Raw genomic sequence first — 25,421 nt, 5'->3', positions numbered from 1 at the left:
TATTCATCAACCCTGGAGATAATAGATCACACAGAATGTATTAGTGCTCCATTGCCTATTTTACACATAAGTTAATACTAAGGAAATGATGGGGGTGGGGTTCCGGGGTAAGGTCCAGGTAGGCAGGCAGGGCTCTTTTTGACGGGTTCCTTCCAGTGACCCTTGCCCTATGCAGTGATGGCAGATATGGAGCAGCTAGGTATCTGTGGGCTGACTAGCTCTGCAGGCAGCCAGCTTGACATGATTGCAAGCTTGAAGTGGGTTTTGGACAAGCAGAGTGACCACAGGAGGCGGAAAAACAGATCTGTGCATTGTACTCTTAGGGTCTCACCTTTGTCCTAGCAATGAATGGATTTGGGGCACATTGCTGAATTTTCGGAGCTAGGGCACTAGACAATAAACATATAAAATGTGATTCTGGGTGCCTCAAGCCTAGCTCACGTTGAAGGAATCTTGTATAGCAATGCTAATTAGTGTCATAATGAGCTTCAGAGCTAACAATGCTGAACTGATGTAAATTATTCCTTAGGAGTAACCTGACTCAGATACATGGACTCCCAGCCTTTAGTGTAAAGACAATCTGATGCCCTCCCAATTTTGTTTCTAGACTTTTTATTTTTTTTTTTTAGATCAAAATGAGAGCAAAGTCTTTAGCAATATCTGCACCTTGAGACTTTGCCATCTCAAAGCACAAGAAGGAGCGAGAGAGCATTGGTCTACAAGTCCAGTGACTGCACTTAGGTCCAGATCTCCAGCCGTCCTGGAGCCTTGATTTCCCTATCTGTGAAGGAAGCGAGGTCAAGGCCCCTCAAGGCACTTAGCTTTAAAGTTCGTGAGCACAGTGGCTTGGTTTTTCTCTAGGCTTCTTTAAAAATGTTTCTTAGTGTGGTATGTACATGTTCCTGTATGTATGCATATGTGTTTGCAGCTGCGTGCACAGGTGAGTGCATGTTTATACATAGACATCCATATACATTTATGGTGGTGTCTTACTCAATCACTTTCTACCTTTTTTTGGATGGGTGTGATATGTGTGGGTTTATAGTGTGTGTATGTGTTCATGTGTGTGAGAGAGAGACATGTGTGTATTCGTGTGTTTGTGTGTGTGTGAGACACACATACACCATGGTTTTTCACCTTATCTTAAGAAAGTCTCTTTAGTTTCTTGCTTACTGACTTATATATGAAGCTACTTGGCCTGTGAGCTTCTGCTAACTTCACCTCCCCACGGGGGTGCACTGGAATTGCTGAAGTGTATGCCACTGTGCCAAGGCTTTAGGTATCTAATCTCAGTTTATCAGGCTTGTGTGGCAAGTATCTTGTCCTTTGGGTCATTGGCACAATTGTCAACCTTATTTCTGAGATAGGGTTGCTCATGAACCTGAACTTGACCGATTCTGGAAGTCTAGCTGGCCAGCAGTGGCAGGTATCCTCCTGTCTCCAGCTCTCTAGTGTTTGAATTACAGGTATGTGTTAGTGCACCCAGACATTTACTTGGATGCTTGGATTTGAACTCAGTACTCAGGTTGTCATGTTCGCATGGCAAGCAATTTACTGACTTGTCCATCTCCCCAGCCTTCCCTCTAGGTTTCTGAAATAGCAAATGACAAGCACAAAATTTTCAAAAATTTCTTATCATGCCATGTAACTGTTCTATATTCATTACATGAATATATTTATGAGCTTGTTAGGCCTGATAATTACCACTTTCTGACTTTCATTTTTCAAGTAGTTCCAACGTTCATTGTTTGTTTTGGTAAAATGATGTCTTAATAGGGTCCATCTTATACTCCCAGTAAACAAAAACAAAAAGAAAAAAAAAGGTGTTTGTAATTCCAAAAGAGGATTTGGAAGGGAAAGCAAGAGAATAAAAATGCAGCATTACTTGTAGACAAGGACTGGCCTGCGTTAATTAGCAGACGACACCTCCAAACCCAGATGTGTGATATCCAGTTCTGCGCAGAATTTCTAGCGTGTCTGATGGAGGAAATCTTTGATTATTATTGCTTGTTTAAGCACCAGTACATCCCATGCCAGGCTGAGTAGAAAAGGATGTGTATTTTAATTTATTTTATAACTGTTCCTTTAGGGAAAGCAGACTACTAAAAGTTACAGGCTGGTAAATATTTTCCACCTGATTTGAAGACTGCAGTCAGTGATTAGTTTTTTACTTGGCTAATGTGGCTCTTGCTCAGAAATTCTTTTAACCATTTCAGTCAACGCTGAAGTCTCTAACAGAAATCAAAGCTATTGCTTGTCTCCTGAAGCTTGTCATTAATGAGAAAACGGGCTAGATATTAGTCATGCAAAACATAATCTTAAACTTCTCTGGAACATTATGAAGAAATGTGATAAGTTCTTAAATTCATTTAAAGCACATTCCCACCCACTTCTAAAATAGATTCAAAGTGACTAAGAGCCTAAGAAATCGAAGCCGCAATTGAAATTCATCATTATTTGCTGTGCTGTGTTTGATTTGGTTAGGAGACCCTTAATGGGATAAAGCTCATTATTTGGCAAGGATTTATAAGTTCTTTTATTGCTTTTTTTATTTTCACAAGATTTTCATCAGTACCAATGATTTAGAAAACAAATGCAAATGCCTCTAAACCTACCATTTTGGGGATGCTAATCTCAGAGGATTAATATTGACTTTGTAGATAGTGAGGCTTGTGCTGGGTGAATCTAGCCATGCTAGATCTCCCAGTGGTGTGATATTGCTGTGATAAAAGAGTTTGACCCAAAGCAACTTAGGTAAGGAAAGCGTTTGTCTTGTTTAGGTCACTGTACATCACTGAGGGAAGTCAGGGCAGGAACTTAATCAGGAACTTGAAGTAGAAGCCATGGTTGCTGCCTTGCTCACTTGGGCTCCTGCTTAACTAGATTTCATATATAGCCTAGGACCATCTACCCAGAGAATGATGGTTCCCACAATGGGATGAGTTTTCCTATATCCATTAACAGTGAAGATGATCCCTCACCGACATGTCCACAGACCAGTCTGGTGAAGACAATGACTGAATTGAAACCCTTTCCAGATGCTTCTAGGCCATGTCAAGTTGACAGCGAAAGCTAACTAGAATGCTAGATGACTTGATAAACTTGACAGCCTTAGAATAATAGACTTTAAAACTCTGTTGCTACTGTTACGATTAATGTTATCGTATCCAAAATTTAAGCTGGTTACTTCTCAGGAGCTGGGTGTTTATCTGGGAAGAGCAGTAATGGAACTGGCAAGGATCTCAGGTGCTTTGATTTCTACCGTGCTGTGTAAGTGTTCAGCATGATGTAGAGTGATTGGAGAATTATAACGAATCAATTCAAAGGTACACATCCAAAAAAATAGACCAGCATCCATGATGTTAACATGGATCTTAAGATTGCCATTATCGTCTGAGAGATATGGTTTTCCTTTATGTTTTAAAGTTTTTTTTTATTTTTGACAACTTTGTACACGTGTAAAATGTGTTATGAACATATTTACCCTTATTGCTCCCTCTTCTTCCTCTTCCACTCCTGTTGGCTACCGTATTCTTCCTAAGCAGACTCCTACTATCCTCATGGTGTGTGTGTGTGTACTAGAGAGAGAGTCTGAATTGAAGCACCTCTTGGCATTCCAAGTTCTTACAGTCTTTACTGCCCCTCATCTGTGATGCCCTCTGAGCTTCGGAGGCAGGTGACATAGATGTCCTATTTAGACCTGAGCTCTCAACGGTTATCGTTCTTCTCAGTGCTCGACCAGTTTTGAGTCTTCGCCATCAGTCTGCCTCGGCAAGGAGAAGCTTCTCCAACCTAGGCTGAGAGCAGCACACGTTTATGGGATAAACCCAACTATTTGGGAGGCAATTTGGCTACATGTCCACTTGGCAGAACATCATTAGTGCATTTTCCTCTAGGAAGCAAACGTGGTTAGACTGTTTAGAGAGTGAAAACATTCGAAGCCCAGAGTGGCTGCGTTCTCCCAGTGCTGCCATCAGGAAAGCACTTATGGACTGTTGGAAACAAGGCTTGAACCTGGTTGTTTGAAGACTTTCAACTGGAAACTTTGCAGGATGAAGGAAGTACCGATATACAGAGCTCATCAAATGGAAGTTGGGACTGGCATAAAATCCAGAGACAGTCTTGGAGAACTCGTCCACAGCAACACTCTCAGCTGAACATTTATTCAGATGGTTGAACCTTGAATGAGAAAAACTTTTAGTCATACCTTAACAAATGTATTGCACTTACATATTATATGTATGTATATATATATTCATAAAACATGACTTATATAGTTACCTACCAGATAGTTGTCTTTTTTTAATGCACATGAGATGATAATTTATAATATCATATTATAAAAAAATGTGGAACGCTCATTATTTCAGTTCTATAACTAAGACGGTCGAGGCCGCCAATGATAAAAATGTAACTCTATAATTCCAAAGAAGCAAAAATAGTAAAGAGAAAGTTAGGACATCCTGTGTTATTGCTTCAGCTCTCTCAAAAGACCCCTCTGCTTCAGGAGCTGCCTCCTTGGTTATGGGAAAAAGTGAGACCGTGAATGACACAGATGTTTCCAATTTAGAGCTGGGGAGGCCCATGTGCCTACAGCATATTCTGTTCTCAAGGATCATGGGAATCTATTTTCCAGCCTCCCTCAACCTCATTTTCAATGTATATACAGCAGTACATTTTTATAAATATACTTTATGCTATCTCCTGCCCCCTTCCCCACAATGAATCTGCAGATTTATTTTGTTGCCTCCTCCTCAGGGAATTTTGGGTAAGACGTTAAAAATTTGGTCTTAGTTTTAAAGCTTATAATAATGAAGGATATATCCTTCTGAATGTTGATAAAATGGACAGATAAAAGCATCTTGTTTCTTTAGGAAATACATACCTTGTAAATCTAGGAAAGGCAGCAACAGGCTACATCAGCTCTAAGGATGGAACAGACTGTATCTTTGTGTAAAGCCAGAATCTCAGGACTTGGACTTCCGACAGATTTGAACAGGTGACAGGATTTACACTAGGCTGCCAGTAGGAGTTATCTTAAGATAAAATGTTTAATAAAAATTATCTCATGAACTGGAGAAATGGCTCAGAGTCTGTGAGTGCTTGTTTGCCCAAGCATGAGGACTGGAGTTTGGATTTCAGAACCTACAGAAGCTGGATGTCTGACAAATGATTGTCATTTCAGGTCTGAGACATCTGACACCCTCTTCTGGCCTCTGTGTGGACACCACCACACACGCGTGCATGTGCTATGTGCTCACAGACTCAGCAACATGCATATAAACACACATATACATAAACAAGGAAAAGAAATCTTTTAAAAATACTTCAAATCTGTTACAACCAACACTATTATAGTGAAATAGTCTGTTTTAACATCAATGCCAAACTGTTGTGAAATATTACTTTAGCTAGACAGATGCATGTTACATTTGTTTATATTGCAGAATATTATGGTAACTATGTAAAAGTGTGCTACATTTGTTTATGCTGCATTTGTTTAACAATGTAAAGCTGTGTTGCTTTGCCTGCATAAGGTACCTGATTGGTCTAATAAAGAGCTGAATGGTCAACAGCTAGGCAGTAGAGGGATAAGGTGGGGCTGGTGGGCAGAGAGAATAAGTAGGAGGAAAGAAGAGGAAATGAGGGAGGAAAAGAAGGAGCTGCCCTCGTCCAGCCAGCCAGGCAGCCACCAACAAGCCAGACACAGAGTAGGACATACATAATGAAAGAAAGCTAAAAAGCCCTGAGGCAAAATGTAGATGAAGAGAAACATGTCAAATTCAGTTATAAGAGTTACTGGGACGAGCATAAGATAAGGCTGAGCATTCATAATTAATAACAAGTCTCCGTATCATGATTTGGGAGCTGGTCAGTGGCCCTAAAGAAAGACTGCTACACCAAACTTATTCTGAGTTCTTGGACAATGGCCTACTTTTCTTCCCTAGTAATTTGCCTATTATACATATAAGATGATCAAATGGATGGGACAGTCTCTGAGAATCATCAGGGCGTCTATTGCCATTAGTTTCAACCCTGATATCTAGGAGAAAGGGCTCTAAAATCCACATGTGACTACATGGCTAGCAATAGACAGGAAACGGCAAGACACATGTATGTATTCCACAATGAGATAAAAACCAAGAAAGATGAAACTCTCTTCTCCCTGAGCTCATTCATTAAAAATATATTTAAGCATTGATGGCTGCCAGGGGTACTCCTGGATGACTGGGACATAGCAATGAATGAAACTGACCTTTTGCTTGTGGAATCTATGTTTTGTGGAGAAAGAGGCAATGGATGTAGTTAATCATATGGTTTATTAGAAGGCGATAGGTAGAAAAGTTAATAAAAGAGAAGAGGAAATGGGCGCTGTTAATGTGACCTGGTAGAACAGTGGCTATTAGTGAGAGGACAATTAGGGTAGACACCGGCAGGTGAAATGTAGGCACAAACTTGAGGAGAGCTACGCAAAATCAACGGGAGAATGCTTATCTCCAGGAAGACACAAGAGCCAGAACAGTCCCAAATACTGGGGCATGCCCTGGTGTTTGGGGGAGTCTTAGGAGGTAAGAATGTGTGAGATGGTGGGAGTGGGTGGTTGGCCAAATGATAAGGACAGGAGGGAAGGTCAGCACACGTGGGACTGAGTGCTCTGTGACTGTGAGCCCTCCATTGCGGCTGCCACGGGCAGCAGCTTCCCTCTGATGCCGGACACTCCAGGGTCCCCTCTGTCTTCGCATGCGAGACTGCTGAGCTTCACACCCTCTTTGTCTAGGTCACAGCCAAGTTTTTCCTTTGGAAAAACTCAGGTTTCCTTAGCAGACCACGTCTTCAGTCAGGTCTTTTCTTAAAACTTCTGCCCACTTCCACATTGTTGCATTGCTGCACTTTTCTCTTATGAAATGATACCCGACTTCAGTAAGAAAACCTGTGTGTTGTGCAAATCGAACGAAACAGCAACAATCAATAAAACAACCGCCACCCACGTGATTTCTATGTAAAGAAATCTATCTGCCCATCTCTGAAGGAGTGTCGTTTCACCCACTCCTACCAAGTAAACAGTGGCCAAGGACTAGGTCATGGCTAAGCTCTCTAGAGAAACAGGCCTGGGTCAAAAACAACAACTCCTTCAATGGAGACTACACAGCCTCCCTGACTATTTGCTTGTTTGGTCACAGTCTTATTATAAAGCCCAGGCTAGCCTTGCACATGTGATCCCAATCTAACTGTCCATGTGCTGGGTTTCCAGACCTCCACCATAACACCTGCCCTGCTCCTGGCATCCAGAGTACTGCATTAGAGTAGTGAATATTTCTTCACTCGTTTCTTCGACACTGAATTCCCATTTGCTCCATTAACCGTGGGCCCACTTGTAGGTTTGAGGAGAGACACACGGCCACGTGACAGGAGAAGGACCTGTCTCCAGAACTTTTCTGCCAAAGTTGCCATGGAGACGTCACTGGGAGGATTGCTGACCATGTGCTGGGTTGTTTGTGACAATAGTGCTCTCCATCTGGGAAGATGGAGAAAGGAGAGGCTGAGACCAGGTGACGTGGCAAGGGACCTGGGGACATGGTAGGGGAAAGACGACATGGACGGCAGTCTAGTGACATGGTGGGGGACCCAATGTTAACGTTGTAGGGTACCTGGTACTATGGTAGAGGCCCTGGTCATGTGATAGGGGTCCTGTCTCCTGCTGCACCTGAACCCCTAGTGATCTTCTTATTTCATGTTATCGGAGCTATCCCCACACTGGTGTGAGCTAAGCTGCTCTCCTCACAATCAAAAGATCTTAAGAGCAGAGGCATCACTTGGTTTTAACCTTCTTTTCTAACAAATATCAATGATTCCCATCCAAGTCTAGGTAACATAAGGCTGTAGGGGTAGCAAGGCCTCTGGGGGTTGAACCGTTGTGCTGGTTTGTCAACTTGACACAAAGTTGAGTCACCTGGAAGATGAAACCTGAATAGAGGAGTTGCCTCCATCAGATTCAGCCATGGGTGCATCTGTGGGCATTTTCTTAACTGTTAACTGATGTAGTAGGAGCACGCAGTCCACTGTGGGTGGTGTCATTCTTTAGGCAGGTGGGCCTGGGCTGTATAAAGAAAGGAGCTGAAGCAAGCCAGTCAGATGTGTTCCTCTGTGGTATCTCTTTCAGCTCTTGCCTTAGGGTTTCTGCCTTGAATTCTTGTCTGGGTTTCCCTTGATGGCAGACTCTAAAGTGTAACATGAACCTAACTCTCAACACATACTGGAGTTGTTTGTCGTTATGGTGTTTATCATTGTGACAGAAAGCAAACTAATATACCTGTTATGGCAATAAATTTGCTCTATGGGCCTCGGGCTTTGCCCCATTGCTGGTTTGGAATTCTATGTACAACCATTTCTCCTTCAATAAAAAGAAGATCTGGTTTCCTTCTCCATCTCATGTATCCTTAGTTACAGCTCAATTATTATAACGATCCCTAAAGGACCTTCGAAAGTTAAATTAGGCTTATCAGCATGCAAAATTTCAAGCTCATTTAGGAGGACCCTAGAAATGTAATTCCTTCATTCTTCTTTCTCCCAAATGAAAATTTTCTAGATATGAGGTAAGTTTTTTCCACTTCTATAAGCAATTAATGCTATTGGGATTTAAGACAAGCCAAGAGGAAAAATGGGTTTATGAGATTTTCCCCTTTGCTTGTTTCCTCCTTTGCTGTCTGTTTCTGAGCATCATGTGTCATCGTCATCCTGACAGAAGATGCTGAGGAGCAGCCTGGTCTCTGGTGCTGCCCCTCCTGACAAATATCCATAGTGTCCAAAACTGACTGTAGAGTAATCCATTTCTGGGTATATATTGGAAATAATTGAAGACAGGTTTTCGAAGAGGTATTTGGAGATAAATATTCATTGTTACATTATTCCCAGTAGACAGAAAGTGGGGGAGAAAACCAAGTCTTCACCAACGGATAAAATGATTTTTAAAGAAGTAGGGTTTGCACTTAATGGAATTTTGGTCATCCTTAAAATGACCATACAGGTGCAAGTATTGGAGCCAGGTTCCAGAGTCTGGTTAATTTGATCCCAAAGCCGAGGTAACGACTTTCCTGTATATGGATGCACCTAAGTGCCATAGATCATTTGTTCCAGGGGCTTACAACCATCATGGGGCCAGTATGGACTCAGACTTACATCCAGGTAGTGAATGTAGAGAGAGAGGTGACACCTCCCTCCAGCCCAGCATGACTTGCAAAGCACTTGTGTTTGGCAGCTTTGGAGGCCGGAGCTGCTGAGTCCCAGATTCCACACTGATGAAGCATCGTGGTTTCCTAGCTGATTCTCTGCTTTTCATGAGGTTATTACTTAGTGTGCAGCAATAAGGGATAGTCAACAGAGCGCTGACTTTTGGGAAGTAAATATCATCTAGAATAAGCATTTGTTCTCCCCCAAGGCTTTTAAATCTACTAAAATGTCAGGTGCAATGAGATTCTGGGCTAAGGACAGGACAGCGAATCTGTGGATTTTACAGAAGTCCCCTCAATGCCGAGAGGCTTAAGTGTGCCAGCCGAACCTCACCTTGGCTGGTGTCACCTGGGGTCATTTGATGGCTTTACATTCACCTCCACTGGTGGCCGCGAGTGAGAATTTAGCCTCATTGTCAGTTCAGGTAATCCTCTAAACTGCAAGTTCAGAGCACTGCCCTGGGGTCTCTTTAACCACACTAGGGGCAGCGCATGGAGCAGAAGACTGGCTGGTTCACACCATCGCCCTCCAGGCGGGAGGAAGCGGCTGTGAGGCAGACATTTGTAATTAATACCTTTAGCTTTTCTGAGCGATCCTGTTACAGGAAAATTTTCATACAATAGTTTCTAGAAGGAAATACATTTTGGTTTATTTTTCTATTTAATGTAAATATACATCTCCCTGACACAAGTGCAGTATGATCTATGATCTGAGGTATCCCGTGGCACGAGGGAGAGAATTCCTAACATGCACCCATGTCCATCCCCACCTCCTCGGACTTTAGACCAGAACCATCTACACCAGGAGGTGCCCCTATTTCCCTGCCAGAGTTTTAAGACTTCTCACGTAAATGCTTCACGCACTGTTTGGACACTAATAAAAAGATGGCTTTCCCTGTGTGTAAATATTTTAGATGGGTCAAAATTTACTGCTGGGTTTTTATAGGACATTGAAATTAGTTATATGTCTTAAAATAGTTTCTCCCATCACTTATATATCTCTAGCCTGGGGGCAAAGTACTTCCAATGCTCACATTAAATGTCACACAGCAGTGAGACAACATTAACAGCAGCCTAAAGTCTAGTTCTTGGCACCATGGTGAGTTGAAGCACCAGGGCAGCTATAACTCAACAAACATTCTTATTTAAAGGCAATTTTAGGTTTTGTGTGTTGAAAACATTGTCAGCATTTAATTCCATGTGGATATTGATCAAGGCTCTAAAACAGTCTGTAGAGTATTTTTCTCTTAAGCTGTTTTTGTACTTTGCAAACGCATGGAAAGACAGAGACACCTTCAAGGTATACTTTTCAAGATCTTTAACTTAGTATTTCTCAGAAGTTAACTCTCCTTTAATTGGAGCTTAAAAGGCCATGTTGGGAGCTCATAAATCTCCAAGAAAGCCTATTAATTAAGGAAAGTTTGGATAATTTATAGCAGTTTTGAGAAATACTTAGTAACAAAAAAAGTGCTCCGAAGTTCACATTCTCTTTCTTTTGACCTCTGGAAACATCTGATTTATTATCATGAGCTTAGGTGGCTGATATATTTCGCAGATGACAGTTCAGGCATCAGAGAGCTCTGGACAGTGGTTTTATGACTGTGTGTATGGGAAGAAGGTAGCGATCTGTTGTGAGTGAGGCCAGTGCTACCAAGTCCGCTAGGAGCATCAGGGGTGCAAAGCCCACGAAGCCCCAGCCTTGCAGTGACGTCTACAGTGCGTTGTTTTCTGAGGTGTGGTGCAACTATTTCCATCCAACTCTTAGCTTTAGTTGAGACACTGTTTGGCATTATTCTTTCTGCTATGACCCATAGTCTGGGGCTCTGGGGACAAGGCTCCTGAGAGCAGCTACACATCCTTTTCCTGCTGAGCTCTCTTGCCTTTTCCTCGACGTGTGCAGTAAAAGCAGGGATTGCTGTCTCTCGAAGGCAGAGAGCTCAAGTGTAATCTGAGAGAAGATGGAAGATGTAGTAATTATTCTTGTTTGTTTTATTCCCAAGAACCTTACCGAGGTGGTGATTTGAGGATCTATTTTGGTTCCATGGATCTATGAAATTGTGGTAGGGATATGTGTGAAGGAAGAAACGGGAAAATAAGCAAATAACCTGTCTTTGCTAGCTCCAGGCTACCTGTGTAGTCAAGACTGTGAAGCCAGGTGCTTCATGTTCTTACTCTTAGTTGGGAGGTACATTTGTCTGTTACTGTAACAAAATACCAGAGGCTAAGAACTTCATAATGAAAAAGAATTTCCTTCAGCTTACAGCTCTGGAGGATCAAGGACATGGCGCTGGCATTAGCTAGGCACTTTAGTACTGATCTCAGGCAGATGGCATCATAATAGCATGAACCCAGCACATGGCAAAACAGAAACCCAGATGAGGAGAGGAGTCAGAAATAACCTCTCATGTCCCTTAAAAGTCCTTTCACCTCTGTGTGTTACATACCGAGGACCAAACTTTTGGAACCTGAACCTCTAGGGACACACACCCAAATCATGGAAGGAGACAATTAGGGCACGGATCCACAGGTGTGATATTTGACAATGACAGGTTTGGTGGTTGAATGGCCCAGAGGGACATCTTTGAAGGCAGGGCAATGAATCACCTTCTCCTTTACTTTACTGATTCTGAAGCTACTGTAAGCCCTGAATTTCTGGGTTGTCAAGCCCTCCTGTGCCTACAGCCAGCACTATTTTAAGCATTTTTTTTTAGTTTTATTGCAGGACATTTGTAGATGAAGTTGGTCGTTCACAACAGCTCTTTTATTTGTAATAACACCTTTTAATTTTTGTGGCTCTGCTGAGCCAATCAGGTTTTAATGTTGGCTTATGAAGAGTTAATACCGGAATCCAACATATTAGTTTCATGTGACTCATTGATAAGAGGCTTCACTGTTTGTGAGACACCTGTCATCTGATGATTTTGTAAACTTAGTTTCTGAATGCAGAGAAACAACCTCTGATTTTCTGTACAGCCCCTCAGATGAGGTCCACATTTGCAAATTCTTAGGCATGTATATACCTGAACCATTTAGTACACAAGTGGTCAGACCTAATAGTCTTTCATTATTCTGGTCTCCTCGGTGTTGTCTAGAGAAACACAACTCAGGGAAGACTGCCTATTGAGGGTGAAGATTATGAGTTCTTTCGAAGCTTACACTCTAGTCCATGGACTCAGATATGTGAGACTAGAACTCAGAACCCATGGATGGTCCAAGCAAGTCAAGAGAGATCCTGCTAGGAGGAGATGACAGTATCTTTCATGTGCACCATACTGCAGCAGCTGGTGGAAATTCCACTACCTGCCTACACATAAGAAAAGATGATGTCTCTTTTCTTACTGAATTCTGGGGATTGGAAGTCTAGACCTAGCATGTTCCACAAAGTAGTAGTCCAGTATCCTTTTAGTTAATAATGCTTTCTGATAGGGTATAGCTCCCATTTTTCCCTTATGGTCTAGGATGGCTGCTACAACTCTGGCCATCACTTCTGCATTTCTGAATTCTCTATAAGGAGGTCTCTAGTATATTTCATGTAGTATTTTCTCCTATTTTCCGAAATTTAGTTTATTGAGAGGCTATAGAAAAAGGTGACAGAGAGCTTTGGTTGGGTGAAAGAAAGAGATTGAAGTGTTCAGCTGAAATTTGGTGTTTTCATTACTAAGGAGGGAAAAAGGAGTAAATGCTAGGGCATCTACTAGTGTATGATGCTGAAGAGAGGTACTGGGGAACAAGGGCTTTCCAAGGAGGGAAGCAGGGTTTCCTCCAGAAGGGGGTAATAATTTTGTTACCAAGAATGAAGAAAAGCTAAGGGGAATGGAACCTAGGAATTGTAGCTAAATTTTATACCATCAGATATTGAAGGAAGGATGATAGGTAGGTAGAAAGATATATGAGTTTAAAGGTTAGCAGAGATGTGGCGCAGACAGAGTCCACAGTTATCAGGGGACAGAGAGTCCTTAAGGCCACAGGATAAAGACAGAGCATCGAGAGGCAGGGTGTTAGTAGAGAAAAGCCAAAGCCCAGGTTGGGTCTTGGAGCATATCAGCATCTGTATCCGGAGAGAGAGAGAGAGAGAGAGAGAGAGAGAGAGAGAGAGAGAGAGAGAGAGAGAGAGAGAAAGGAGCTGAAGAAGGAACGACCAAAGAGCTAGGAGCTACATCAAGAGATTCCCTAAAGCCCGAGAACTGAGGAGGTCTTAAGAATTAGGGATCAAGCATATGAGCAATGAACAGGTCTAGTGATGTCTTTTGGGGCTGGTGATAGGAGAGGTCTGGATAAAAGCTTGATTGATGGGCTTTAGGAAAAGATGGAAAGAGTAAGAATAATAGAGAAATTAAATATGGACAACTATTTTGATGTGGGAGTGATTTCTTATTAATAAAGAAACTGCCTAAGCCCCTTGATAGGCCAACCCTTAGGTGGGTGGGGTAAACAGAGAGAATGCTGGGAGAAAGAAGCTTAGTTGAGGAGTTGCCATGATTCTCCCACTCCAGACAGACGCAGGTTAAGATCCTCCCTGGTAAGCCACCTCGTGGGCTACACAGATTATTAGAAATGGGTTAAATTAATATGTAAGAGCTAGCCAATAAGAGGCCAGGCGGTGTTTAAAAGAATACAGTTTCTGTGTAATTATTTCTGGGCATAAGCTAGCCATGTGGGCGGCCGGGTGCCGGGGACGCAGCCTCGCCGCTCTTATCACTACACTATTTGGAGCTTAAATATAGAATTTAAAAAGAATAGCCATTGGAAGAATCAGAGCAGAAATGAAGGGGACGGACAGATATTTGCATATCATTTATACTCCCCCTTTTGCCCTCTCTGCACTTCAGTGTATATGTATGGCCATGGAAATATTCAGGCGACAGAGAGAAAAAAAAAGGTTGCACATAAGAGAAAGACAGTAATAACAGAGAGGACATTCTTGATAAACAAGCCAATGTGGGCTTCTGGACACTCCAGGAAGATGTCTCCGATGAAAAGAGGCTAGATGACAGGTAGGTAGGCAGGGAGGGATGTGCCCCAGCTGCCGGGTGGCTGGGTTGGTGGAAAGAGGTAAGTCAGCCTTTTAGGGTGTTCTTTTCCTCAGTGAGCTAGCAGCAAGGTCACCACGTTGTGGGAAAGGAGCAGGGACTCTGGCAGGGAGGCTGTGACAACAAGAAACAGAAGATATGAAATAGTCATCTTGGGCATTGGGACGTCCGCTCGTGACCTGGGAAATGGCAAAGGCTGAACTATTAACAATATTGCCTGTTAGTTAATTAGAGGAAAGGCTTCCACAGGCTAAGTAAGGAAACCAGATCCCCAAGGTGGAGCACAGAGCAGGGCAGCAGAGTGCGGGACAGAAAGGGAGGGGAAGAACTCGAGCAGAAAGAGGGTCTCCTCGGTACTTACTGTAGAACCTTATGTATAAAGCAGGAAGGAATGAGCTAGAAGGTAACAGCAGGTCATCAAGAACCCATGTGCCCCCAGGTTTCTAAAACAACTGTGAGCGAGTTGTGCATTTGAGAATCGCTGTGGCTATTTACGTTGAAACTATGTTTGTAATAATTCTGAATACTGGCTTAGGCTCCGAGGTTCCCGGCATTCAGGCTAGGAGACAAGCAAAACAGAGGATAAGGCGTGTGCGGCTTACATTGTCTGCTAAACAATGCATACGATTCTCTAGGTGAGTCAAAGACTGAACATATTACTTTAAGAGAAAAATACCTTGCGGGTTTGTTGACAATAAGCAACTTAATTGAAAATCTCCTCAAAAGTAATTTTGCAGAAGAATTCAACCCATTTTGCAATGTCCATTTCATATTCCAAATCTACACAGAAGCAGATGGTATTATGTTAATTATTGCACCAAGCAGACATTTATGGAGCATAAAAATAATGTAGTCTAGTGGCTTTCTGCTGCTTGGCTCACACAGGGAGAGAATGTAGAGATTCCGAAGAAGGGACAAATGATTTGAGCTGGCTCTTTGGAGTCCATTTCCTGTGAAGGGAGACCTTGCTCAGCCTAGATAAAGGGGGGAGGGCCTTGGTCCTGGCTCAAGGGATGTGACAGACTTTCTTGACTCCCCATGAGAGGTTTCACCCTCTCCTAGGAGTGGATGGGGGTGGGGTGGGAAGAAGGTAGAGGAGTGGGAGGATGGGAGGGAGAGGGAACTGGGATTGGTATGTAAGATAAGATTTTTTTTTTTTTAAACAGGTTAAACAAAAAAGAAGGGACAAATGCTCACAGTGTATTTCAACCTTTATAAACAATTGATCTCAAATGCATTTAATATTTACTTAAGTGTTCAACTATCAGTAAACAAGAAATAAACTTGGGGGTAGGTGACAGTCTGCTGTTTATTCATGGGATGTATTTAATTGAGGACCTGGAGGATGGACACTATTCTAGATAGACATTGGGGCTTTGGTGTGAAGGCAGAGGAAGTAGCCAAGAGAGGAAAGGTGTTAAGGGTCACTTGTTTGTTCATCCACTGCACACTTCACCAGTGGTGTTCAACATGGGAGAATTGCCAGGGCAATTCCTGGTGTAACATAGGTTGTCCTTCTTCCTTTAGAGTCCTTCAGAAATGTGGGTTTTCCTTTCTGGGGTACAGAGGTTGAACTAGATGCAGCATAGATGTGCTTGGAAAGTCTCTAAAATCAATTCTGACTTGGGATTCATTGTTCTGCTCTGATGAAAGTCCAATGTATGCATGGCTCCAGGCTGCAAGTCTTGGTTTGTTTGTGTCTGACAAAAGGAAGGGCCTAGAAATTAGGAAGAGGGTTCTGGCAATACAGCGTCTGAAAGGATGTTAGTCCTGTTAAGTCTTCATTCCCATGATTCCAGTCTGGTCTGGCTATGTGTGGAAGCCATTTCTACAAGGGCGAAAGAGGAGGTGAACTGGGAGTGGGAGCCAATTTTTTTTGTGTGTGTGTTTTCCTGGTCTGCGTTAGGGCCGTTTTCTTCCTGACTTGTACCTGGGGAGTAAAGAGTGACTTAAAATGGGTATTAGATGCATGTGCTCACAGTTTCTCAGGTGCCTGTGCTGATCTGATGTGGTTTGATAGGATGCTCAGTGTGATGTGCTGTGGCATTTAAGAGCTGGAAGCCCGAAGGCAAGTTAGAAAAAGAACTACTCTTGAGAGAACGATCATTCCCTGAGATTTATTTACCCCACAGGCGGGTGTGAAGGTAAAGCTGCTGGTCTTGCTAGCATCCTCTCTCATCTCAGAAAGACCGGAGTCACCGAAGTCACCTGGTTGAGATCACTGGACTCTTATCTACTATCCCATGGACCTAGGACCAACAACGAAGTCAGAGACAGACGAAGTGACTTGAAAACTCTGTCACCATTACCCTTTTCTCTCATGATTGTTCCCCTTTTCCCCTTTTAAACGCTTTACTTCTTGTCTTTTTTTTTTTTTTTTTGGTTTTTGAGACAGGGTTTCTCTGTGGTTTTGGAGCCTGTCCTGGAACTAGCTCTTGTAGACCAGGCTGGCCTCGAACTCACAGAGATCCGCCTGCCTCTGCCTCCCGAGTGCTGGGATTAAAGGCGTGCGCCACCACCGCCCGGCTAAACGCTTTAGTTCTTTTCAATCCCAGCCCCCAGTAACCTTAGTGTCCTAAAAGGTGACACACATTGTCTTGTGCGGTGCGAGTGATGTTTGTGGTGTTGGAAAAGAAGAGTCTGATTTTCAGTGACTCTGTCCTTTGATGAGGACAGCTAAGTGGGGGGTTATTTATTTGATAACCATTCATTAATTAGCTAGCATAAATAAATAGGTAGCTAGTAGTAGAAGGAATAGATAGACACTCTCTAAGCTTTCTAGGAGTGATAAAGTAAAACTTCTGGAAAAGTTTGGAAAATAATACAGGGAACACTGAACAAATAAGTGTAGTATGAGATCTGATATCATAGTACAAGGTAATTAAATGGCTGAAGAGAATTCAAATAAAGTCTTCTCCCCTGGAGATCTGAGGATGGATTTGGGGATCTCATGCCGTAGTATCCTTAGAGACTGAGTTGTTAGAAATGCCGGACACGGACCACGAAGCAGAAATGGAGACGCATGACCTGATTAGGAAAGAGAGAATTGCATCGCAATATGGCACTTTGCAACCTAAGAGAAAGGAGAGAGGTGGGCGGAGCCCAGCTATTCAGCAAGTGTGAATCAATTACTTTCTGTCAGGCATATTCCCACCCAGGGAATGGGGGCCTTGAGCGTCCTGCTGATGATTTGGAAGGCGGTGCCTCTGCTATCATCTTGGAGTCCAAACCCAGAGATTTAATCCATCTGTTAATAGATTATGCGTTCACGGAAGTCTGGAAGGTAAATCAGAGAGAGGCAAGACCAAGGCTGTGGAGCAGAACTGCAGGGCCTGTTGGCAGTGAGATCAGGAAGCCAGGGTTGGCTTGGCTCCGCCAGTAATGACAGAGACTTTGTTACTAGCCAGTCGCCATGGCATTCCTTGCCACTCTGCTTGCTAGCCGATAGCAGCGCCCGTGTCAGAGGCGCGCTCCACCAGGAACACAGGTGGACATTTGTGTCTGGTCACAAAGTCAGAATTTCCTGAGTAGCAATAAATTCTTAAGTTCCGTCAGTTTTGGTGGCTGGGATTCATCAAGCAATCTCGGTTTCCCTCGACAGTGTGACTGGTGGTAGCCACAGGGTCCTTTGATTCCATCTCAGTTACTAATATTAACTTTCAGATCATACATTGCGCTTCACAGGATGATATGTAGGGTACAGAATACAAAAGGGTTAGCGAGGCTGTGGGGTTCAAAGGGGCCGCACTGCAGGCAGAGGCAGAGCGCTGAGAGGGAAGCGTGGAAAAGGCTCTTCGGTGATAAGAAAAGAGGTTTGGGGGAACGGAGGTGCACAGCTGCCTGTCCTCAGGGTCTCAGACACAGGTCTAGATAGTCAGCAACTGAGTGACCCATGCTAAGCTTTCCAGCTTTTCCCTGGTGTCAGAGTAGAGAGTTCAGGTATGGACTGGCCCATCTCGTGGTGGGTGTCCTAGTACCCTAGTATCAGGGGTCCTCTTTATCCAGATGAGGAGTTGCTGCCTTCACTGGTCTAGCGTGTCTGATAAGGTTATGGGCCTGATTGGCATACTTTTCCTTAATACCAATGAGTCCATATGGTTTTGACTTCATTTGGTAAATTCATAAATAGTGGTATTTTATTTGCGTGAATGAGTTTTTACTTTATTAATTTAACAGATTTTTTTTATTGTGCACTTAAAGGGAGAGGCTGAAGAGGTGGCGCATGGTTAGGAGCTCTTGCTGGTCTTTCAGTGGGAGTTCAGTTGTAAGCATCCATGCCAGAGAATTCACAACTACTTATAGCTCCAGGTCCAGGGGATTGGCACTGTTTTCTAAGAGTCTATGGGTACCCATACCATATATGCATACACTTGAGTGCCTGTGCATTTATGCACACACGAACGCATACAAATATAAATATAGAAGATCTTTTAAACAGGTGTTGGAAAAAGAGTGATAACAAGATGGATAAATTACACACCCACTGCAGTTTATATCCTGATAATAAAACCAAGGGGGCCGTGTAGGCAAGTAAATAATGTGTATGTATTGTTTTATTTTTAAGTTTGTTATTATATTTTCTTTTGTGATTATAATACAGTTGCATCATTTCCCCCTTCCCTTCCCTCCTTCTAGACCTTCCCATGTATCTCACCTTGCTCTCTCTCAAATCCATGGCCTCATTTTCTTTAATTGTTCACACACACACACGCACACGCACACACACACACACACACACACACACTCACACACAGTGATATTTCCAAATACCGAATGCTGAAAGTGGAAGAAATCGTCTTCTCCAGGCAAGAGCGCATCAATTGGGTAGCCAATACCCAACGATGATCCCTGAAAACATATATACAAGTAACCTGATACAGACTGTTATTCAGATATATTTTATTTATTTATAACAATAATCCAGAAGTGAAAACCTTCTAGACACAGCATAATCACGTGAGTCTTCATGGTGCCTTTCACTCTATAGCCTGGTGTCTTTCTAAAAGAAGAGTCTCATAGATAATGAAGGGAGGGGAATCTTTGAAAACACGTTTAAAACAAAGTGGATTGAGTGTGCACACCTCAATAGCAGTTAATAGGACTTGCTCCGTCAGTGCCAGGATTGCTCAAACTGCAATCAAAGGCTCATCCATATTTAATTTATCACAAATGGTGGTACTGCAGGGTGGTAGGGGAAAGATGCCCTTTTCAGTAAATGGCATTAAGTTGGTTATCTTTATTTTAAAAAGGAAATCTGAATTCTGGATCATTCACAAAATTAATTCAAGAAGCATTTAAATCTAATTACATAAGAAAATACTAAAGCTTTCAAAGGATCATATAGGAGAATAACCTCATGATTTTGTACCATGAAAAGATTTCTGAAATAAGATAAAAACTGTAAATGACAAGGAAAAACTTCATGAACTAAGTTATATTAAAATCAGGACTTTTCTTCTTCTCAAAATGCTCTCAAAAGTGTGAGGAAAACAAGCTGTGATGTGGGAGATAATTGCAGCGCATAATCACAGCATAGAAAGAATCCACACACTCTTAAGGAGAGGCGGGAAGTTGAGCAGGAGACTGAAGAGCCCATGAATGAAGGCAAACAGCCAAACGACCAATGACATTTGAGACATTGTTCACGCACATTAACATGAGAGGGGCACAGGTAGCCATGATGAGATACTTCAGTGAGACACCTCTGCAGAACAGGTACAGTTAGGCAGGATGACAGGACTGAGGGGACAGACCATACTGTAAAGAGTTTGTTATCCAAGCATGAGGACCTGGATTTGATCTGCAGAACCAAAGTTAAAAAAAAAATTACTGGCTGCACAAAAGTAAGCCCATAAGCCTGTAGTTATAGCACTGGGGAGGTGCAGTGAGGGGGTCGCTGGGGTTGTTGGCCAGCCAGTCTAGCTTCATTGGCAAGCTCCATATCCACTGAGAAACTCTGTGTCAAAAATAAAAAGGTGCAGAATGACCAAGGAAAACGTGACATTGATAACTGGCTTCCCCGTGCATGCACACATGTGTGCGCACACATGAACATGCACACACACCCACAAGCAGGACAGGAGCAAGAATAAGCAGTGGAAAGTTGTTCAGACTTCTGATAGGACTGTACTGGGAATGAGAACTAGCTACGGTAAGTCAAACAAGACAAATACTGAGAGACAGCAAATTACTATCAGTGGATACACAGGCACATGTAGCAAGAGACTTGTCTAGAGGCATTTGTCATCTCCTTTTCCAATCAAAGCCTCGCATGGAGGGAATCCCAAATTGCTCATGAGTATTGAAATGAACAAACAAGCTGAAGGAGTCATACAATGGAATAGCATACTACAGGCCAAATTAATCTACAGGTGTGTGTAAGAACAGATAAATCGGCCAGACAATGCTAAGCAAAAGAAACAGATACACCTAAAAGAAACAGGCATGATGAGGCTAGAGGAAAAACCTTGCACATCCCGGTCTGGATGGTACTTGCTCAATCATGGTATGTTCACTACGTAATTCACTGAGTCATGTCCTTATGAATGCATCCTATAGTTTACTTTTTTAAACAATTTAGAGATATTATTTTTTCAATTCCCTGGGTGATTTGTTTTGAAGACATCTTAAGGATTGCAAAAGTGGAATTATTTTTAGCTCTCTAACTTTTTTAAATTAGCTTATTATTCTTTGACAATTTCATAGGTGAATATTATGTATTTTGGTCACATTCAGCCCTATTTTTCTCTCTTACCCCTCATACTCCTGTTGAATCTCTTCTAAACCAGTTCTCCTATTTTCACATCTTGTTTGTTTTGTTTTGTTCTTTTGTGACTCACTGAGTTTAGAGTTGCATGGCTGTGGGGTTAATTCCTGAAGCATAGGCTTCATGTTGTTGTCCATTTTGATACCACCGAAAAAAATGACTCCGTCAGCAACAATGAAATTGCCAGAGCTCCTTTTGGAATATGATGGGCTCCATCTTGTGCAAGTAGCCACTGCTGGTGTGAGTTTCCGAGCACACTAGTGTGATGGTTGGTGTGTTGGCATGGCTGGCAAGTTGACACACCTGGGAAGGGGGAGCCTCCCCTGAGGAATTGCCTCCATCATAATGACCTTTCCTTGATTGATAATTGATACAGGGAGGCTCAGTGCACTGGGGACTCTAGTGACCTAGGTAGGTGGGTTAGGACTGTTGTAGAACAGACACCACAAGCAAGCTAATAAGCAGAATTCGTTCAAGTTTCAACTTCAAGTTCCTGCCCTGCTGGAGTTCTTGCCTTGACTTTGCTAAACCGTGGACTATAACCTATAAGATGAAACAAATCCTTTCCTCTCCACATTTTTTTCTTTTGTGGGGGGTGTCATGGTGTTTGTTACAAGAACAGAAAACAATCCAGAAGAATTAGTTTTTCATAGTCAGCAATCTACAATCCATCTGGGGAGGGGGTCCCATAAGGAGTTATTTAGATTAAGTTAGCCCTTGGACATGTCTGGGAATGATTTTCTTAGCTGGGTTAGTTGAGGCAGGAAAACCCATCTTGTGTGTAGATGGCAATGTTGGGAGGCCAACCCAGTTTACAGCAACCTACATGGGTAATAACTAATCCAGTTCCGGGAGACCTAGCTTATTCTCAAGAATAAGGCTAACTCGGTTTCTTAAAAAGGACTCTCAAAAAGGGCATGATCCACTCAAGACAACAGAGCCCTCAGAGACCCAATCAAGTCCTTTCGGCCCCATCTCTTAATGCCCCACCTCTTTTCAATATGCTCGCCATGGACACCAAGCTTCTGGCCCATGGATCTTTAGGGCCCAAACCATAGCAACTGCAACAATGAATTATTCATGGATGCTGAGGTCTTTGACTAAAACTGGTCAGGAAGCTGGAGACAGAAAAAGACGCGTCAGTTCAATTTATGTTTTTCATGACAAGAAATAAATAAGATTTCTCCCAGAGATTTTGTTTTTCTAAACCAAATTGATGGTCATGAGGTGACCATATAAATACTTGAGGCCAAACTGAAAAATCGATAGCGTCCTAAAGTATCTGGATGGTGGGATGGACCTACTGTTGCACTATGAGCCTTAACAATGGTGGTCAAACTGTTAAGTATACTGCATATGAGATTTTTCATTATGTTTCATAACAGTAGTAAAATTACAGTTACGACATAGCAATGAGATGATTTTATGATTGGAGATCACCATGCATAAATGAGGAACTGGAGCAAAGGGATGCAGCATTAAGGAGGTTGAAAACCAGTGCTTTCAAAGAATGTTCCTTGTACGCAGGAAGAGTGCTTCAGGAGGTTAACTAGCCTTGTTAACTTACCCATCTTGGTTTTACAGGCACTGCGCACAGGCAGATTTGAAGTTCCTTCAGCAGTCCCATCGACAAGACAGGGTAAATTACAATTTTTTTCAGGTAGAGATTCTGTTTGTCTCACAGCCATCCTTCCTAGTTTTATATTGCTGGTGAAGAAGCATTTGTAAGAAAAATAGACAGACTGGGTAGCGGTGGCACATGCCTTTAATCCCAACACTTGGGAGGCAGAGGCAGGCGGATATCTGTAAGTTCAAGGCCAGCCTGGTTTTAGAATGAGTTCCAGGACTGGCTTCATAGCTACTGGGAAACCCTGTCTTGAAAAATTATAAAGAGAAAGAAAGAGAAAAAAGAAATATATACAGAATAGCAAAAGCATATACATGTTGTTATAATATAATTATTTCATTATTATTACATGTAGACATGCATCCATAAAGAAGGCGCCTATATGATGATCATCACTGATTTATAGCTGAGGACAGCCAATCAGTGTGGTTAAATAATCATCCAAGCCAGAAGTGCCCAACCCATAGTTCAAACCAGAGAACTGTGGCTGACTGATCTTTGAGAACAGACCATTGTGTCTTGCTGTCTCTGTTATATGTTCAGTGTGAGAGTCGATGCTTTGTAAGTCTGTATCAAAGGAGTCCCAAGAGCTGCAGCCATTCTCAGCTTGTGGTCTCCACCTTTTAAATGCACGTGTCCCTCTCCTCCATGTCCCCTGCCAACTCATATGAACTGCAGGCAAAAAAGTCAGCCCTGCCTCAGGTGGGCAGGGACCATCTTTCTACTCTGCACTCTGGGTCTTCCTTTTCTCTTCCTTTTGGGGAGCAAGGGCAACTTGTCAGTGTAGGCAGTTTAACAACTCTGGGGCAGCCATTAACTAGCAGGGGTTAGGAGTCAATGATTAAGTGGTCCTTTCTCACATCTCCCATGATCTCATTCTGGAAGCCTTCTGTTTGCCTTTTGTGATGGGTAGGGTTTAATTGTCAACCTGCCACAGTGTCGAATTACTGAGAAGATAGCTTCAGCTGAAGAGTTGTCTAGATCAAGTTAGCCTGCGGCTATGTCTGGGGCTGTCTTGGTTTTTAATTGATGTAGGAAGACTCAGTCTATTATGTGGGACACCACTGTAGGGGCTGAGAGTTGAACTGTATAGGCGTTGAGAGGGTTAGCTGAGTAGGGAGCAAGCAGGCAGCATGGCTGGCTGCGTTTCTCTCTGTCCCTGCCTTGCTCTCCTACAATAATAAACTGTAGCTAGAAATTCTGAGCTCTATGAATAACTTCCCTCCCCGAGTTGTTTTTTTTTTTTATCAAGGTGTCTTATTACAATAAAAGTCATGAGACAATAACACCTTTCTTTCTTAGACCTGTGGTCTACAGTGGTGAGGGTCACCTTCCCTCACCCTCTCCTCCTTCCTGTCTTTTACTCTCTTTACATTTTCACTCCTATATTCTAAGATTACCTCTCAAATAAATATCTGGCACCTGCATCCTTATTTTAGGCTCTGTTTTTAGGGATACAGACCAAGTCCACAACTTGGATGGTGAAAGAGATGACAGATAGATGATGAAACTGACTGAAAAGGATGAGGTGAACTTACGTTCAGGCCCAGTTTACACAGTGCGCACAGAGAAATCACTGCAGATTGCTAAAGAAACTCCTGCTTAGTCATTTTTCCTAAACATGCCTGCCCATCTTGTTCTTTTTAATTTTCCTATGAACACAGAAACATTCACTTTTGTATTGACAGAGAACAACATTGTTGCTTAGCCTAGGCATTTAGGTCTCCAGTTAGCCACAGCATCAACCAGAATAGAAACCCATACAAAGGATGGAAGCATTTGACCCAGAATGGATACCCGTATAAAAGATGGAAGCATCTTGACTGTCATTTAATGGGAATGTGTGCTCAGCTTTTCCAGAACTTAACATTTAAAAAGCCAAGGTATTCACCTGATATTCACCTGGGTTTTATGGAATTTTTAAATACTGATTACTAATTTGAGTTATTAAAAATAATTTGGGGGCTAAACTATTTAAATTTTCTAATTTGAAACTAATGTTCCTTATAATTTCTATTTCATTAAAGCCTTGGTATGCTAATTTCAAATAATGATTTTTCCATCCCATTAATGTCTTCTGTCACAGACTCCACAAGATAATATTCCATTACCTTTCTTTTGTGAAAGACTAAGTGTTTTATACCTTAACTGGGCAAAAATGTATTTTTTCAAGCATATATATTCATATAATTTCCTGATACAGGCTGGATTAAGCTTTCTCCTGTATCAAAATTAGAGATGACCAAGTCTCCTTCAGTTATGTTTTATAAATTCCAGGTGACTATCAGGTTTTTTGGAAGAACATGGATGATTTGGTATCATGGGGTTGGCCCTTGTACATTTGTCCTGGATCATCTTGTTCTGAAATCATTGTTCTGGGGAAAGGCATCTCATTCCTTTTCTCCTGCTCTGTGATGTCTGGGTTACGTTTACCAGAGGAATGTCTTGCTAAGAGAGAGTGATGGGGAGGTAGAAGAAGGAAGGATTCCCTTCTGAGTGCTCCTTTGTGAACCCAAGGCTGGCGTCTGGGAAGTGTCATTATTAGACCCATCTCCTCTGGGTATTCAGGAAGCCCCATTACTTCTGTTTCTTCTAGACTGTGAAGCCTCACGTACTATGAGTCTGGTATTCATCAGATTGTTCCCTGATCCCCGTTCCTTCTCCATCCACCCCTGAGGTTCCTTCATTGCTCACTTCAGCGTTCATTCACACACTGGGCACTGTTCCCGAGCTTTGGGGGATTTATTCCAACTAGCTCTAGAATCTCTGTC

This window comes from Alexandromys fortis, unplaced genomic scaffold (genome assembly GCF_014885135.2).
Source record: "Alexandromys fortis isolate MF-2015 unplaced genomic scaffold, M_Fortis_MF-2015_v1.1 scaffold_98, whole genome shotgun sequence".
NCBI lineage: Eukaryota > Metazoa > Chordata > Mammalia > Rodentia > Cricetidae > Alexandromys > Alexandromys fortis.
This window is presented reverse-complemented; position numbering follows the sequence as displayed.